General features: G+C 41.7%; 1 long non-coding RNA gene across 1 annotated transcript; it reads right to left on the bottom strand.

The window, feature by feature from the left end:
- Positions 1–3,795: 3,795 nt before the first annotated feature.
- LOC138771213 (uncharacterized) lies at positions 3,796–5,409 on the bottom strand. Its single transcript, XR_011359566.1, has 3 exons — positions 5,324–5,409; positions 5,055–5,193; positions 3,796–3,933 (listed from the first exon to the last, which is right to left on the bottom strand). It is a non-coding gene; the product is annotated as an uncharacterized lncRNA (long non-coding RNA).
- Positions 5,410–15,533: the final 10,124 nt, after the last annotated feature.

Below are 15,533 nucleotides of genomic sequence, written 5' to 3'. Positions count from 1 at the left end.
GCCGCCAACAACCATCATGGAGGGAGGAGGGAGGAGGGAGGAGGGAGGAGGGAGGAGGGAGGAGGGAGGAGGGAGAGAGTTCGCTGCACGGCCATCTCGCTAAGAGCAATCCTAAGTCACGCCCTGTTTGCCCAACAACATGTGCTATTACAAGGACAATTCCTCGACCAGCCATTACTTACAAATCTCGCCTAAAATACGATGTGCGTTACATGGTCCGAAAGAGCTAACACATTCACAGATTTGGAGGAGACACACACATCTGAAAAGACTCATGCAGTCATTGCTGGATTTCAAGCGCCCCCTGATGGCAAACACATAGGAATTACACACAATCGTACTTACATAAACTACTCGGAGCGATGTATCGTGCCACTAAATGACTATAGACAATCGTACACAAAATAAATATTATCTAGCATCTATTGATCATTACATAATCGATTTGTTTTCACTAAATTATTTACCACTTAAACAGGATGCAATTACAGATGTGACTTTTGGACATCACAAAAAGCGATATAAAAGACAAGACTTGTAAATTACATGTATGTAAATGTGACTCACACAACAAATGACAGTCATACATTAAGTCACGGCCACACAACTATCTTCTCCGAGTCCAAAGGACGATCGAAATCTTTCTATCGATGATCTTATCTATGTATAAAGCACTCCCAACAGCTCCAGAAAATACTTACTTCACTGATCAGCTGGCCGACGGCTATAACAGACCGATCAGGATACATCTCGGGCTCCATGAATCACTCCGGCTTTGTTGTCCAAATCACTTCTTCTTCCAGCGACGGTTTTCAAAGTGCAGATTCTTACAATGCAGACACATCCTAAATAACCTTGGCTTCTACCCATAGGAACTCAAAATGATACATTTGTTATCTCCATCCAGTCACGGACACGGCCTAGGTGAAGCCTGGACACAAACAGTTGTTACATTCATCCCTGTATTTTGAGTTATATTTAAAAATATACAAGGACAATTACAAAATAAGACCGTGAGAAATGTGTGGCAAACAATATTTCTCTCATGGCTAAGCTTCAAATAAATAATTCCTTTCTTCTATCATCCTATGTCAAGGCCAAATGGCAATCCTGCTCTCATCACACAGGTGCAACTAGCCACAGTGCAGGGTGGCACTCAGATACATGCACTAACAATGCTATATAACATTTGGCCACTTCTCCAAGAAATGGACCACAAACACAACATTCCTTTCCCTTCCGGCCCAAAAGGCACCTGCAAAGGTCCAGGACACATGTCCACTCTCTGACAAGGCCGAGAGCACACCTGTACCAACGATACCTCATACCCAGCCCTCAGGCCAGGCACTCACTGGTCGTCAGTTAACTGCAAACTAAGGTGTAATCTCCAGAAGGAGAAAACTGGTGCTCAGCCATGAAATGACCACAGAACAACACGTTTGTTATTCCTAGATTCATTCCTTACACCCCTTTGTTTGCACCATGTCGTACCTGCTTGCCGCTTGGGCCCCACGATTTCTGTGATCCATTCTATATTGGAGCTACCGAACCGGTGGATCAGCCCAGCCACTAGCTCCATATGTGAGCGAACACACTCATTTACATATGCAAATAACCAGCCCTTGGCGGCAAAGGCCACTGTTGACTAGAAATCAACGTTAGTTTTCACTTTGGTTACTGACAGGGTTACGAAATTTTGAATTACCATATGAAATAGAGGCTTTGTATTCAGACTGATAAAGTGTTGCCATCTGTATACATGGCTAAAATAGGCATGTCGCATTAATGCAAATCATTACGCGAAACAAAGTGCCCAACCAGCTAAGCTTTTTCTGGGAGAGGTGAAAAAATGAGAGATTATATAAATACACAAGGAATTTTATTCAAAAACATTCTCAGACTTGCCAAGCAATATGATGTCACAATAGTAAAGTCAAAGTTAGATTAGGACAGAGGGGGAAGGGCGCATGAAGCTGCAGCTTACTGCAGACAGATCATTGCATTCTGCTGCAGGCTCCCAAAGGCCGATCTCGTGGGCCAGTCTAGGAGCAGACTATCAGATATTCATCCAGCACACACTGAGTCAATGATTAGCGTAGTGACACAACATGTTAATAAAAGCCTGAGACTTGTGGGAAATGTTACATATATATCGTCAACACATCCATTAACTGCACTATGTGCAAAGGCCAAACCAATACAAACATAATAATGGTTAATTTTTAGCTTTTTAAACTGAAAACATGTGAATAGATCCTTGATGTATCCTTGGCAAGGCTTTAGGCCTCTCCATGTGTGAAAATGTGGATTTTATTCTAGGATACAGTACATTGTGTAAGCGCGCGGTACTTTAGTAACCTTGAGCCAAATCAGTACATTACACCTCCCAATCGAGAGAGAACAACGCAGATGTGTGTGGAAGAATGTCAACTATTCGACTTACACACACACACAATGTAGCATTGTTTTCTCCAGGCCAAATGTAGTTTGGATTTTATTGTTGATCATTAAAATACTTATAATGTTGAATTAAATATTATATCAAAAATAATTTTACACCAAACTCTGCATGTTCTGTATGAAATATCACATTAAACCCATTATTGTGTATAAAGGTTAACAAAAAGGATACATTTCACAAATCAACCTTCTGTGCAAGATGCTGAGTCAAACATAGGCAACAAAAGTCAGTAATGGATGTAAAAACCGGACACATCAGACACTTGCATTTAGGAACTCATCTATTTGTATGACAGTCCTTTTTTTTCCTTATTGACGTTTAAATGTAGTGACATATTGGTTCTGCTAACAAGGGCCCCTACACACAAGAACCATTCGCCCTGGAGATAGCTAAAGGAAAGACATTATGATTTTACTTTTTTCTATAGATTCTTTTAAATGAGGATCTTAGCAAACTGTTTTTTCAAACAGAGTGTACCATGTCACCCCGGTAAGGTGTCCTCAGGGACATGGACCCTACTCTACCCTAACACAAAATGACCTCTCTGGGCCTGAAAAAGGAGACCACTTGCCATAAACCAAAAAAAAAAAAAAAAAAAAAAAAAAAAAAAAAAAAAAAAAAAATAGAAAAATTAAAACAAAAAAATATAATAATATTATGATGTATTGCCTCATACATCACATAGTAGAAATCATAAACGTCGTGGGTAACGAGATGTCCGAGAGCGCCGTCCACGCCGTGGCTGGCGCCTAGGAACGGCCCTAGTACCCTCAGATGGAGGGGGCATGGCACCAGGTGGCTCTGGGGACAATGCTGGGGGGACAAGGGGGGAGAGAGGTGGGGGCACAGGTGGGGGCGCAGTGGTCTCGGGGAAAAGAAAGCCCTCCGGCGGGATATGTGGCCTCCGTGAGTGTAACCCATACACAGATTGTAGGAGGACGCCCACATAGCAAGGGTCGGGGAAAGTATCGGGGTCAATCTGCTCGTGACACGACAGCAGCACTTCTGTAACCATCCGCGCACTACGTGCCAGATTAGTAGGGAGATTCCGTAAACGGACTCCCAGATAGTAGCAGAAGAAATCATTCTGATCATCTCCTCCATCAAACCGCCTGACAAAGTTGACGACAGATTGATCCAACTCACTCAGTGCTGAATGAGCTTCTTCTTGCTCCCGACGCCTCCTGGTGGTGGTAGTAGTGGGCCTCGTGAGTGGCTGACGTGGCCGAGCTGCCAGGGGCACACCACTAGGACCTGCACCAGATGTTGATGGTGCTGCAGCCTCCTCCTCTTCGTGCATGGAAGTCGAGCCAGAAGGTCCTGGCATCGGCTCCGTGCCCTCAGAAAGAGTAGGACTGCCAGGCTCCTGTGATGGCGGTGGCGTGGCACTATCCCCCTCCTGCTGTGATGCTGCAACATCAGAACCAGCAGCATCCTGTCCTCCCGGTGGGTCTGCGAAATTGCCACTGGTTCTGTGGAGAGACAGAAAGGTTAGCTAATATGGACACATTCATAAAGGTACTTCATATATCGAATGTTTAAGTTTTGATAACATACAGTATGTCGAAATGTGTGTTTTGGTAACACGAAGACATTATGTAGTACTATGCGCATCCTATGTTAGGACATACAACTATTTATATTAACTCATTCACATTAGTGTTTTCTAATAAACTTAAACAAAAAAACATTAGCCAAAAATGTTCCCCGTTCTGAGTGTGGAAACAATGCTCTCATCTTCAGGGCATGTTGTGGGCATGGAACCATTCTGGTGACAACACAACAACAAGTGTTTTTTAATGTGGCCCAGCAGGGAGAGGAGCCTGAGTTAGTCATGTGACCAGATACACAAGCGGCCAGTAAGAGGCCTGTGTACCTGTCATAGATCCCCGCAGGCCACACTGAGACAGTGACAGAGCAGCAGGCCGCCCAGCATTGAGTATAAAGGAAGTGAATAGTGTGGGCCGGAGAACAGCTCTCGGACTGCTTAGTACTGTAGGACACTAAATATAAAACATTATCCGCTGCATAGAAACAGCCATTTCATTCACCATGCTTACTGGCTCTGCCACCTACAGCACACGCTAAACAACTGAGGGAGTGACCGTGATCTGCAAAAATCACGAGATGTTGTTCTAGCGCCATGACAGAAACTAACATATTTTAGAGAAATGACAGGATGTTGAAGCACGAGTCAGAGTGGTGTGTAAGCATTTGTTTGAGTGTGAGCAAAGGGGACTATTGTGATTGGTCAGGATACATTAACCCTCTCTGGACAGTCACATACACCAGCATGAAGGCTAACAAACATGACACAACTAGGGCCTTATAAAGAATGGCAATAGTGTATGTAGTCAAATTATCGGGATACATTAAAGATAATTGTCTGCACATTCCTATAAAACATATACATAAAGAGGCAGATTGGTGAAATCGGATGAGATTATCTGCTAGTGAGTATGGACCAGGTTCTGCTGAACAACCAAAGGCAGAATTAAAATTCCTTACTCCCATATAACATTTTATCTCATGTATTACATATTGTACACTATATGATACTATATACATTATGGAATAAGAAAAATATACTTACTGCCGTTGACTGCGGCTCGGGATAAAATCCAACAAAGGCGCATAGCGCATGGAGATCGGCTCCCCACCCCTCTCCTCCGTGCGTATCGCCCGTTGGTACTGGTCCCTGACACTAGACCAGCGTGTCTCCACTGCTCGGACTGACAAAAGCAAAGATTTATTAGAAATAGATAGATTTTAATAATTGATAGATATTTCGAGGTCTTGGTAGAAATATCGGACATTGTTCTCACAATTTTATGTCATACATTATTTGACAACACGACATACCCATCCGCAGCTGCTCGCTGTCCGTCACATCGCCCCACTGTGGGACTACCACAGCCGCTATCGTCTCCCACGTCTCGCGACGCAGGACGCGGTCGTGGTAGCCACGCACAGTCAAGTCCCACAAATGGGGACGGGACCGCACCTGAAAAATTATATAGAAAGACAGAAATCACTAGACATCTCCATCTGACTTCACCTCTCTGTGTGTCTACATCGATTAGAATAAGAACATGTTTTCCATTATGACATTACATAGAGTGGTGTTGGGATTCCAACAGACCACCTGTGTAATCTAAGGAACACAGCCTAATAACCACTGAGCCAAGACTCACTAAACCAAGGAATGCCAGAACTCTTTGAACACACTTCTGAAAACATACCAAGATTGGTGTCTAATGATTGAATTTAGGAAAGGCTTTGTATCTTAACTAGCACTAATTAGTAGGCCACAAGACCAGATCAATGCCAGCTTTGCATTCACACCTGATGAAAGAGAAAATCAACATTGTTTCGAAAATACATGAACACATGTGCAAACGAGTGAAGCTAACTATTTCACTGCTGCGGTGTTTGTTCTGGTGTGTGTGTGGTGTTTTGTTATCTTAGTGTGTGGATAAAACATGTCACAACGACTATGGTTAGAGATCTCGACATTTTGTAATAACTATGGTCAACATTTATGTATTAAACAGTCGCTGATATAGAGTGACAAATATATTTTAATAATTAAATACATGTAAGGTTAGGTATAGCATTAGGTCGAACATTCGAGGAGGAGCACACAATAACATGAAACTACGTGCAAAAACGAGCTACATGAAAAACGCATCAAAAACGCAACCTTGCTCGACTCGATTTCCAAAAGATTCCACAAACATTACTTGACTATACTGTGTACGGTGTAGTGCGCACGCTTACTCAGATTCACATGCACTATATCACACAAAAAACGCATCAAAAACGCAACCTTGCTCGACTCGATTTCCAAAAGATTCCACAAACATTACTTGACTATACTGTGTACGGTGTAGTGCGCACGCTTACTCAGATTCACATGCACTATATCACACAAAAAACGCATCCAAAACGCACTATACTGATTTGTGCAGAAAAATTGTCTACATTTGTACACATGTCACTGTTATTAAATACAATTGATACATGTAAGAAATCAAACAACCCTACACTCAATAGGGATACTAAATTCGACATATGTAAGTAGTGGTTTTATATGGGAACTGCACTCGAAATTAATACTATAGCAGATAAGGAAACACATGACGATACTTTGTGGTTTTTTGCAGGCCACATTCCCACGCCCGTGTCGCATGACTAAAACGATTATATTTAAGACCACTAACAGTGTTGACATTCATATGTGTGTTACATGTGGCTTAGGTGCGTGTTTGTTGGCCGAGACGACCATGTGCATTTCTAAGTCCAAGTAAAACATTTTAACACATCACATAAATATATTAACAGAGATATGTATTTGGGTTCGCATACATTACATATTATTAGACATATATTTACATAGATATATAGATAGAGAGAGGGATAAATAGATACACAGAAAGAGACTACACATCCTATTTTCCAAGTAAAACCATTCTAGAAAGATGAGTGTAATTCTTCGATCAAACTTACCTCTGCGATCAGGCGTGGAACATCAATGTCCCGCTGCCAGGAACCACGTCGCCCACGACCAGCACCACCATGCTCCGCTCGCCGTGCCATCGCTCCAGATCGGGACACCTAAAAGGATGGTCACCTATTGAAGCCCATTCACTTGGGCCTTTTAAACTGAAGGGGCGTTACGCATTGATGAATTATTCTAATGAGAATCCAGATTGATCCGGCAGTAATCAGAGGTTCCGCCAGGCCCGAATGTTACTTCCTACGGTCGACTTGGACCATTTCGGCCCGGAAATAATGGTCTTGCTCATTTTTTACGGACCCGGATACAATCAGGCCAGAAACTCATACGGAGTGTGCACTGTGCAGCCGCATATCCTATACTTCCCAGCATACACACCAAACATCAAATATACGGCCGCACTATTACATCCGTACATACGGACGCACTATTACTACGTGTGAATCGAGCCCCATAGTATAGTATACACATAATAATAGTATACACATTAATAGTATAGTATACACATAATAATAGTATACACATTAATAGTATAGTATACACATAATAATAGTATACACATTAATAGTATAGTATACACACAATAATAGTATACACATAATAATAGTATACACATTAATAGTATAGTATACACATTATAATAGTACAAATCTCCTAGAAAATTGATAGCTCACACAAAATATACTAAACAATATAAACTTTATTATTAATTCATGTGAAGTTCATAAAAACACACATATGACTTTCAAGACATACAAACAGATTTTGGCAGGTGACATAGGCAGACCACAGAGATCACCCGGACAGGGATAAATAGTAAAAAGAAGCACGGTACATTTAGTCAGCGGTCCAACCATAAAGTGCAGTTACTACAAAGTGCATAATGCCACGGATACAATATCCAATGAATAAATATGCAGCAGCAATCAGGGTATGTATTAAGGTACAAGAATACTAGGGCGATGTATACATGTAAACACTCCAACAACTGAACGGCTGCTACTACATATGTACAAAGTGGGGGCAACAGTGCCTAACCAGCTTCTCAAAGGAAATCACAGGCTAATGCCCAGTATACCTTAAGTCCAGGGACAGCGTGGTCCTCCTCCTTCCCCAACGCACGTTTCGCGTTCGCTTGATCACGGGGCGTGGCTACACTCACTACCCTCCCAGTTTATATACACATCAGCCGTGCTTCCATCATTGGACGCTTCCGTCATGCGTCCCGCGTCATCACGCCACTGACGTAGCGCCGCTCCGTTCGTCCGCCCACCCCCAGTGACGTAGTCACATGACGGTGGGACACACAAACATCAAGGCGACGCGTTGCCATGGTGCGACGTACGCTCGACGCACTGAGTTCAGCGTCCCATGTAAGAACGGCTGATGGAACCCACCTAGGTGTGTGACTAAAATGAATGAGAAGCAGGTTATCATTGCCGAGTCTAGGTATATAGTATATATTGGGAGAATGTAGTAGAAATGGGCATGTACATTGAAAATAATAAGAGTGAAAACCATATAGTGCAATTGTTGAATATAAATAAGTGTATAAATTTCATCAAAACAACTACAAATATATATAGAAAAAATATATATATAAATATAATTGGAAGTATTAGTGAATAATAAAACAATATATATATATATATATAATAAGTAATATAAACAAAAATATCAGAATTGTGACATGTGAATGTGTAATTAATGAAATATATAAATACATATAAATGAATAAAAAAAAAAAAAATTTATATAAAAATAAAAATAATGAATGCAGAATATGTGTGCATAAAAATATGAAACTGCAGTATATACACTGCAGTATATGAAACTACAATATGTGTACAAGTGAAAACCGAATAGCATGAATCGTTTATATGTGCCCATTATACATTATAATAGTATACACATTAATAGTATAGTATACACATAATAATAGTATACACATTAATAGTATAGTATACACATAATAATAGTATACACATTAATAGTATAGTATACACATAATAATAGTATACACATTAATTATACTGCTATGTAATACACACAAATTGTACCGCTGGATGGTACCATCCACATAAATAATATGGATAAAATAGTTCTGCTACAGTATACACACATTAATTGTACTACAATGTCGTTGCTTCTATGCCCTTCCTGTATATTGACATTGTTGCATTATTCATCCACCTCCTTGCCCTAACGTGGGATCGGAGATATACTGTAGTCAACCCCTTAGATACCATGGTCAATGCTTACCATGGCATATAAGTAGTTAAAGGAATCATGAAGAACATAGTGGAAGAAGCCAATAGGCTACAAATACCGATTTAGTGATAACATTTCTATTCTGTGCAAATAGATAAGTGTAAAAAATACACAATAACCTACCGTATACAGTAAGATGGAAATGTATACAGCTCTCATCTTCTGTTGTATATATATTTGCCGTGTAGATCTTCTGATCCTTCTGTGACAACTTATAGATATATAAGGAGCCGTCTTCTTCGCTTCTCACTCTTCCTCTATACTGTACTGTCACTTCCCTATCATTAATAGCTTCTCCAGGTTTAGTCCAAGCAATAAGATTTCTCTCTGGCAACAAAACCCAGAAGATGATCTTAATCCTTGTCTGATGGACGTGTAGAGTGACGTTTCCTCCATCAGCTCCAGATACATATTCCTGAGCACAGGAGTCACCACAGACCGCACCTGATATAAAGGGAATATACTTGGTGAATAGATGGAAGGACAATAGAAAAACTACTTACAGAGGTGGGCGGCAAAAAATTTTGAGGAAATTCATAGTTGGCTATTTTTACTTCTCCTTTATTCCAGCTTTAATTGGGCAATAATAATCTAATTGTCTGTATCCATGTGGCTATAAACTCATTGCACTTAACCAGTTTTCCAGATGGATAGAACATTTTAAAAAATTTTGAAATATTTTCTATCGGGGAGGGGGGAACATAAACTGTTCAGCTGTACAGTACATCAGCTGTACTGCATTGCCGCTCCGGGACCCCACTGGGCTCTATAACTCTTCCCAAAATGAGCAAGTCCCCAGACAATCCTAAAAATTGATTTAAAAATATTAAGGGCAAACAGAATAAATAATATACATCCGACCTTGGATCAAGACTATCAACCTGGTTTTGCTAACAATCATCAAACAACGGTTTATCGGCTCGATCCACACCGAAAAGACACGTCGAATGCCTTCTCTTGTGGTCGAGAAGCGGGAGCATTGCCTGTACAAACCAACTAAGTGATATGGACCCGGGTCCAGTATAGCTACCTGATCAAGTCAATCAAGAACCAGAGAATGTGAGATGATATCAGCCGTCTTCACACTGTCTTTTCTTGGCCGCTTGACATCCGTCTTCTTGGAAGTCCGTCATTTTGAGGCCAAATAACGTCTGTTATTTGGTAACGGCGGACGTGATTTCAAAATAGTGACTATTATTTGGCCTCAAAATGATGGACGTCCAAAAAGTTGGACATCAAATGGCCAAAAAAAGATGCTGTGTGAACCTAACCATCTCCTGTAAGAGTTCCATTGGTTATCTAGCTTTGATCCAAAGAAGAACTTTCGCGTTCCTAATGGTTGGAGAATCTAACTCAACATTTTTATAGCAATAAAAGTAGAAGACTTACGTGGCTAAAGAAAAACCATCATAAAGGGAAGAATAGGAACCCTCCTCTTCATTTCTCTGTACAGTCCGAAAAAATGAGAAGTTGGTAAGGAGGATGTTCTTAATATAACTATCCAGACTAGACTGTACGATAGCACAGCAGGAAGTTACTAGAGTTATCAAAAGTATCTTTCTTTAAGTGTCCTCTTTTCAGAGTTTTTATCCGTCGAGGTCTTAGTCCCACCCATCTCTAGATATAGCCAGAAGAAGCACACAGCAGCCCACTTCACTCTGGCTTGGCACTCAATTTGCTTTATTATAGGAGTTATGCATAAAAGATCCTAAAAAGTTTTTGTTGTAGGGAAAATCAGACACCTACAAAGGAGTCTGGATTAGAGTGACCCCCCCCCCCCCCAATCCAAAGTTTTGATGTTATGTAGGTTTTTAAGGTGGACATGGCCTGCACCCTTTATGACATGGATGTAAGACTTTAGGGGTTTGGCATCCTTAAACCCCATCCTAGGCATCTCAAAAGCGCCTATAAAGCCCCCCACCAAACTGTATGTGTGTCTTTAAGGATTTTAAGCAATATGTCATGGAATTTAATATTGTGGGTTTCATGTTATTTTTCATCTCGGATCCCCGTCATTGGCCATGACCACACAACGTCTTTTTATGGCAATTTCAATGATGTTTTGTGGCCAAATAATGTCCGTTATTTCAAAATACTGTGCCGGCAAAATTACAGCTGTCCAAAAAAAGTCTGTCAAACAGTCAAACAGTCAAAAAAAAATGTGTGGTCGTGGCATTTTAGTAGTTTTCTGAAGACAGAAACTTTTTTTTTTTCTAGTTGACTGCAAGCACGTTAAACATTTTTTAAAAAAATTACATACTCACCTCCCTTCATACTTTCTGAGCCGGCTGAGTTCTTTGTATTCTCTGACTTCTAGAGACTGATCTTTAAACCCCTAATGCTCTGCACCTAACATGTACTGTGCACGAGTGGTGAGGCGATATAATGCAAGCTCAGTCAAAACTCACAGCCAATGACTGACATCAGCGATCAAGCTGATCTATAACCTCACTGGCCTGTCATTTTGGTGTTCAGTGCCTCTGCACTTTTTAAGTACATTTTTAGGCTATGTTCACACTACGTAAAAGTACAGCCGCTGTTGCTGATGGCAACAACTGCCGTACTTTTACCGCGGTGGAACAATGCCTGTTGTTCTATGGGATCCCGGCCGGTGCGTACACACATCGTATATGCTCCGGCCGGGATCCCAAACGCCGCCGCAAACAACTGACATGTCAGTTTTCTGCGTCCGGAATTCAGTGAATTCCGGCCGCAGAAAGACCTGTCAGTTCACACAGTGAAGCGAGCAACTCCGGCCGCTCGCTTCACTGTGGGCTATGGGAAGCTCTGATGCGAGCGCGCGCTGATGCGCCCGCATCAGAGCTCTGCGGCCGAAAGATCATCCGAGATGATCCGGCCAGAGACCGGCCGTTCCTTGACCCGTCTGGGGTCACGGAACGGCCGGTCTCATACGCAGTGTGAACATAGCCTTACACGACAAAACAGTGGGGCTAGTACATTAAAATCAATTAATTTTTATTATGTATTAAAAAGGTACCAATACACACAACATATGTGATAAAGTAGATTTAAAAATGACCACAAAAATAAGACAATAGTATAAAAAATGGTGTCAGCTAATGTAACTTCATCAACAGAATCTTATGCAATAAGGTTACGTGTATCCCTACTTTTGCCATTGAATCGGAAGTCATGACAGAGGATGTTTCACAGCCACAATACTGTTGATGAAGTTACATTTTTAATACTATTGTCTTTTATTTTTGTGTTCATTTTTAAATCTACTTTATATATAACATATGTTGTGTGAATTGGTACATTTTTAATACATAATAAAAATTAATAGATTTTTATGAACTAAACCCATTGTTTTTTCCTGTAAAATTCTCTTGGTGGGTTGTTTCAGCATTGATAGGGCGACATCTAGTGGTGTCGTTTAGTACTGCAGCCCAGGTTTTAGATCACCCCACTCCCCCTATCTCAAACCTTTTTGTGTGTACTTTCTAAGTACAGTAACATTGACGCTTAACAAAATGAATACCTTCATATCCTGCTGAAGACCTGGTTACAAGTCAATAAAACAGCTCCCCCTGGATTTCTCACCTAATAGACTGTATATATTGCTTTGCTTTAGCTGTTCTGTCAAACAAAACTCCAATAGATAGTTACGTTAAAGTGACTCTGTACCCACAATCTGACCCCCCCCCCCCCCCAAACCACTTGTACCTTCGGATAGCTGCTTTTAATCCAAGATCTGTCCTGGGGTCCGTTCGGCAGGTGATGCAGTTATTGTTATAAAAACAACTTTTAATCCTGCTGCGCTGTGTCTAACGGCCGGGGCTTACATTTGTATATGCATTAGGCTGGCACACCCTCTCTGTCCTTCCTCCCCACCCTCCTCATTATTAGGAATACTCCAGGCAGATAGTCTCCTATTCCCACCTGTGTGTATAATGAACATGGGCTGGATCGTTAATACACCTGTGCAAAGATCAAACAGCAGTAAATGTTCCTGGATCATTCCTAATGCTGAGGAGGGTGGGGAGGAAGAACAGAGAGGGTGTGCCAGCCTAATGCATATACAAATGTAAGCCCCGGCCGTTATACACAGCGCTGTAGGATTAAAAATTTTTTTTAGGACAATAACTGCATCTCCTGCCGAACGGACCCCAGGACAGATCTTGGATTAAAAGCAGCTATCCGAAGGTACAAGTGGTTTGGGGGGGACAGATTGTGCGTACAGAGCAGGGCTGTGGAGTCGGAGCTAGTTTTGGTCGGAGTCGGAGTCGGAGCTAGCTTTGGCTGGAGTCGGAGTTGGAGTCGGTAAAAAAATGTACCGACTCCGACTCCAGCTTTAAAAAAAAATCTTTAAAGAATGTAGAAATGAATTTTGATATGAATTTTACAAGTTTTGCTCATGAATATATACTGTAAGCAGCATTCTAATAGGACACTGGCCCTATTAGATAAGGGTGGTCGGGGAATATATTGGTAATAAAGCACTGGCCCTATTAGATGAGGGTGGTCGGGGAATATATCAGTAATAGGACACTGGCCCTATTAGATAAGGGTGGTCGGGGAACATATCAGTAATAGGACACTGGCCCTATTACATAAGGGTGGTCGGGGAATATATCAGTAGTAGGACACTGGCCCTATTGCATAAGGGTGGTCGGGGAATATATCAGTAATAGGACACTGGCCCTATTACATAAGGGTGGTCGGGGAATATATCAGTAATAGGACACTGGCCCTATTACATAAGGGGGGTCGGGGAATATATCAGTAATAGGACACTGGCCCTATTACATAAGGGTGGTCGGGGGATATATAAGTAATACGACACTGGCCCTATTACATAAGGGTGGTCGGGGAATATATCAGTAATAGGACACTGACCCTATTACATAAGGGTGGTCGGGGGATATATAAGTAATACGACTCTGGCCCTATTACATAAGGGTGGTCGGGGAATATATCAGTAATAGGACACTGGCCCTATTACATAAGGGTGGTCGGGGAATATATCAGTAATAGGACACTGGCCCTATTACATTAGGGGGGTCATGGAAAAGTTGTCGGTCACTATTTGGCAGTTTGTTTCTGAGCTGGAAGAGCCCATTGTGTGGGGGGAGATGTGTGCTGGTCTCTTCCTGGATGCTGGATGACTGTATATGAGCAGCAGTGTAATATGAAGATATCCTGTGTAATATAGAGGAGGAGAAGACATAAGTAGTGTAGCTGTAAGCTCTGCCCTCAATGTGGTGTTTTCTCTTTGGAAGAAGATTGCGTGGTTTTTTTTCAGTGTTCTATGGCTGCAGCTGTGTGTGTGTGTGTGTGTGCGCGCGCGCGTGTGCTATGGCTGCAGTAGACTGTGTGTGTGCTATGACTACAGCATGTGTGTGTGTGTGTGTGTATGTGTGCTATGGCTGCAGTAGACTGTATGTGTGCTATGGCTGCAGCAGGCTGTGTGTGTGTGTGTGTGTGTGTGCTAAAGCTGCAGCAGGCTGTGTGGGTGTGGGTGTATGCTATGGCTGCAGCAGGCTGTGTGTGTGTGTGTGTGCATGCTATTGCGTGCCCCCACAGTGACCTTCTATATCGCTATGTGTGACCCCTCTCTATATCACTATGTGTGACCCCCTGTATATCACTATGGCTAACCTCTATATTACAGGTATCTGGCATTGTTAGCAGTGTTTCTTTAAGTATGGTGAATATTTAGTTGGAAACATAGAAGACTGTCAGCAGAAAAGACCACCTGCTCCATCTAGTCTAGTTGTGAGTAGTTCAGGACATGGAGGCTGGAGACTGGCTGCATCCACTGCACACACAGGAGAAGCTGCTGTATATGTTTCCTTATTCCCTCAGAAGTCGCCCCAGGATCATGTAGGACATTAGGGAGAAGCTGCTGAGCCAGTGTGATAAATATTTATGAAGGAGCAGGAGTTGGAGTTGGTCCTGATAAAATTCAGGAGTCGGAGTTGGAGTCGGAGCTGCGTCAGAGTCGCTTTAAATGTGGTATAACTAACAGGTTCAGCGACATTTACACCCGGGATGTTCAACACACTGATGCAAAAACATTTCTTAAGTGTGTATTCAGAGTCTCAAAATGTTGTGTAAGAAAACACAAAGGGGGTAGTGTTCTATACAATAGTATACAAATGTCATCAGTGTGAGAGTAACATGGGGCAAATAAATTGTGATCACAAGGTAACGGATTATCCAGACTTTTATATTTGGTGGAAAATGCATAGAAAAGACCAAAAATATGGAATCATTTGAGTGTCGATTCACAGCTCCACAGCTGATGCTTTACCCTGT

This window comes from Dendropsophus ebraccatus, chromosome 13, assembly GCF_027789765.1.
Source record: "Dendropsophus ebraccatus isolate aDenEbr1 chromosome 13, aDenEbr1.pat, whole genome shotgun sequence".
Lineage (NCBI taxonomy): Eukaryota > Metazoa > Chordata > Amphibia > Anura > Hylidae > Dendropsophus > Dendropsophus ebraccatus.
The sequence above is the reverse complement of the archived record's forward strand: the minus strand, read 5'-3'. Positions and strand labels throughout refer to the sequence as shown.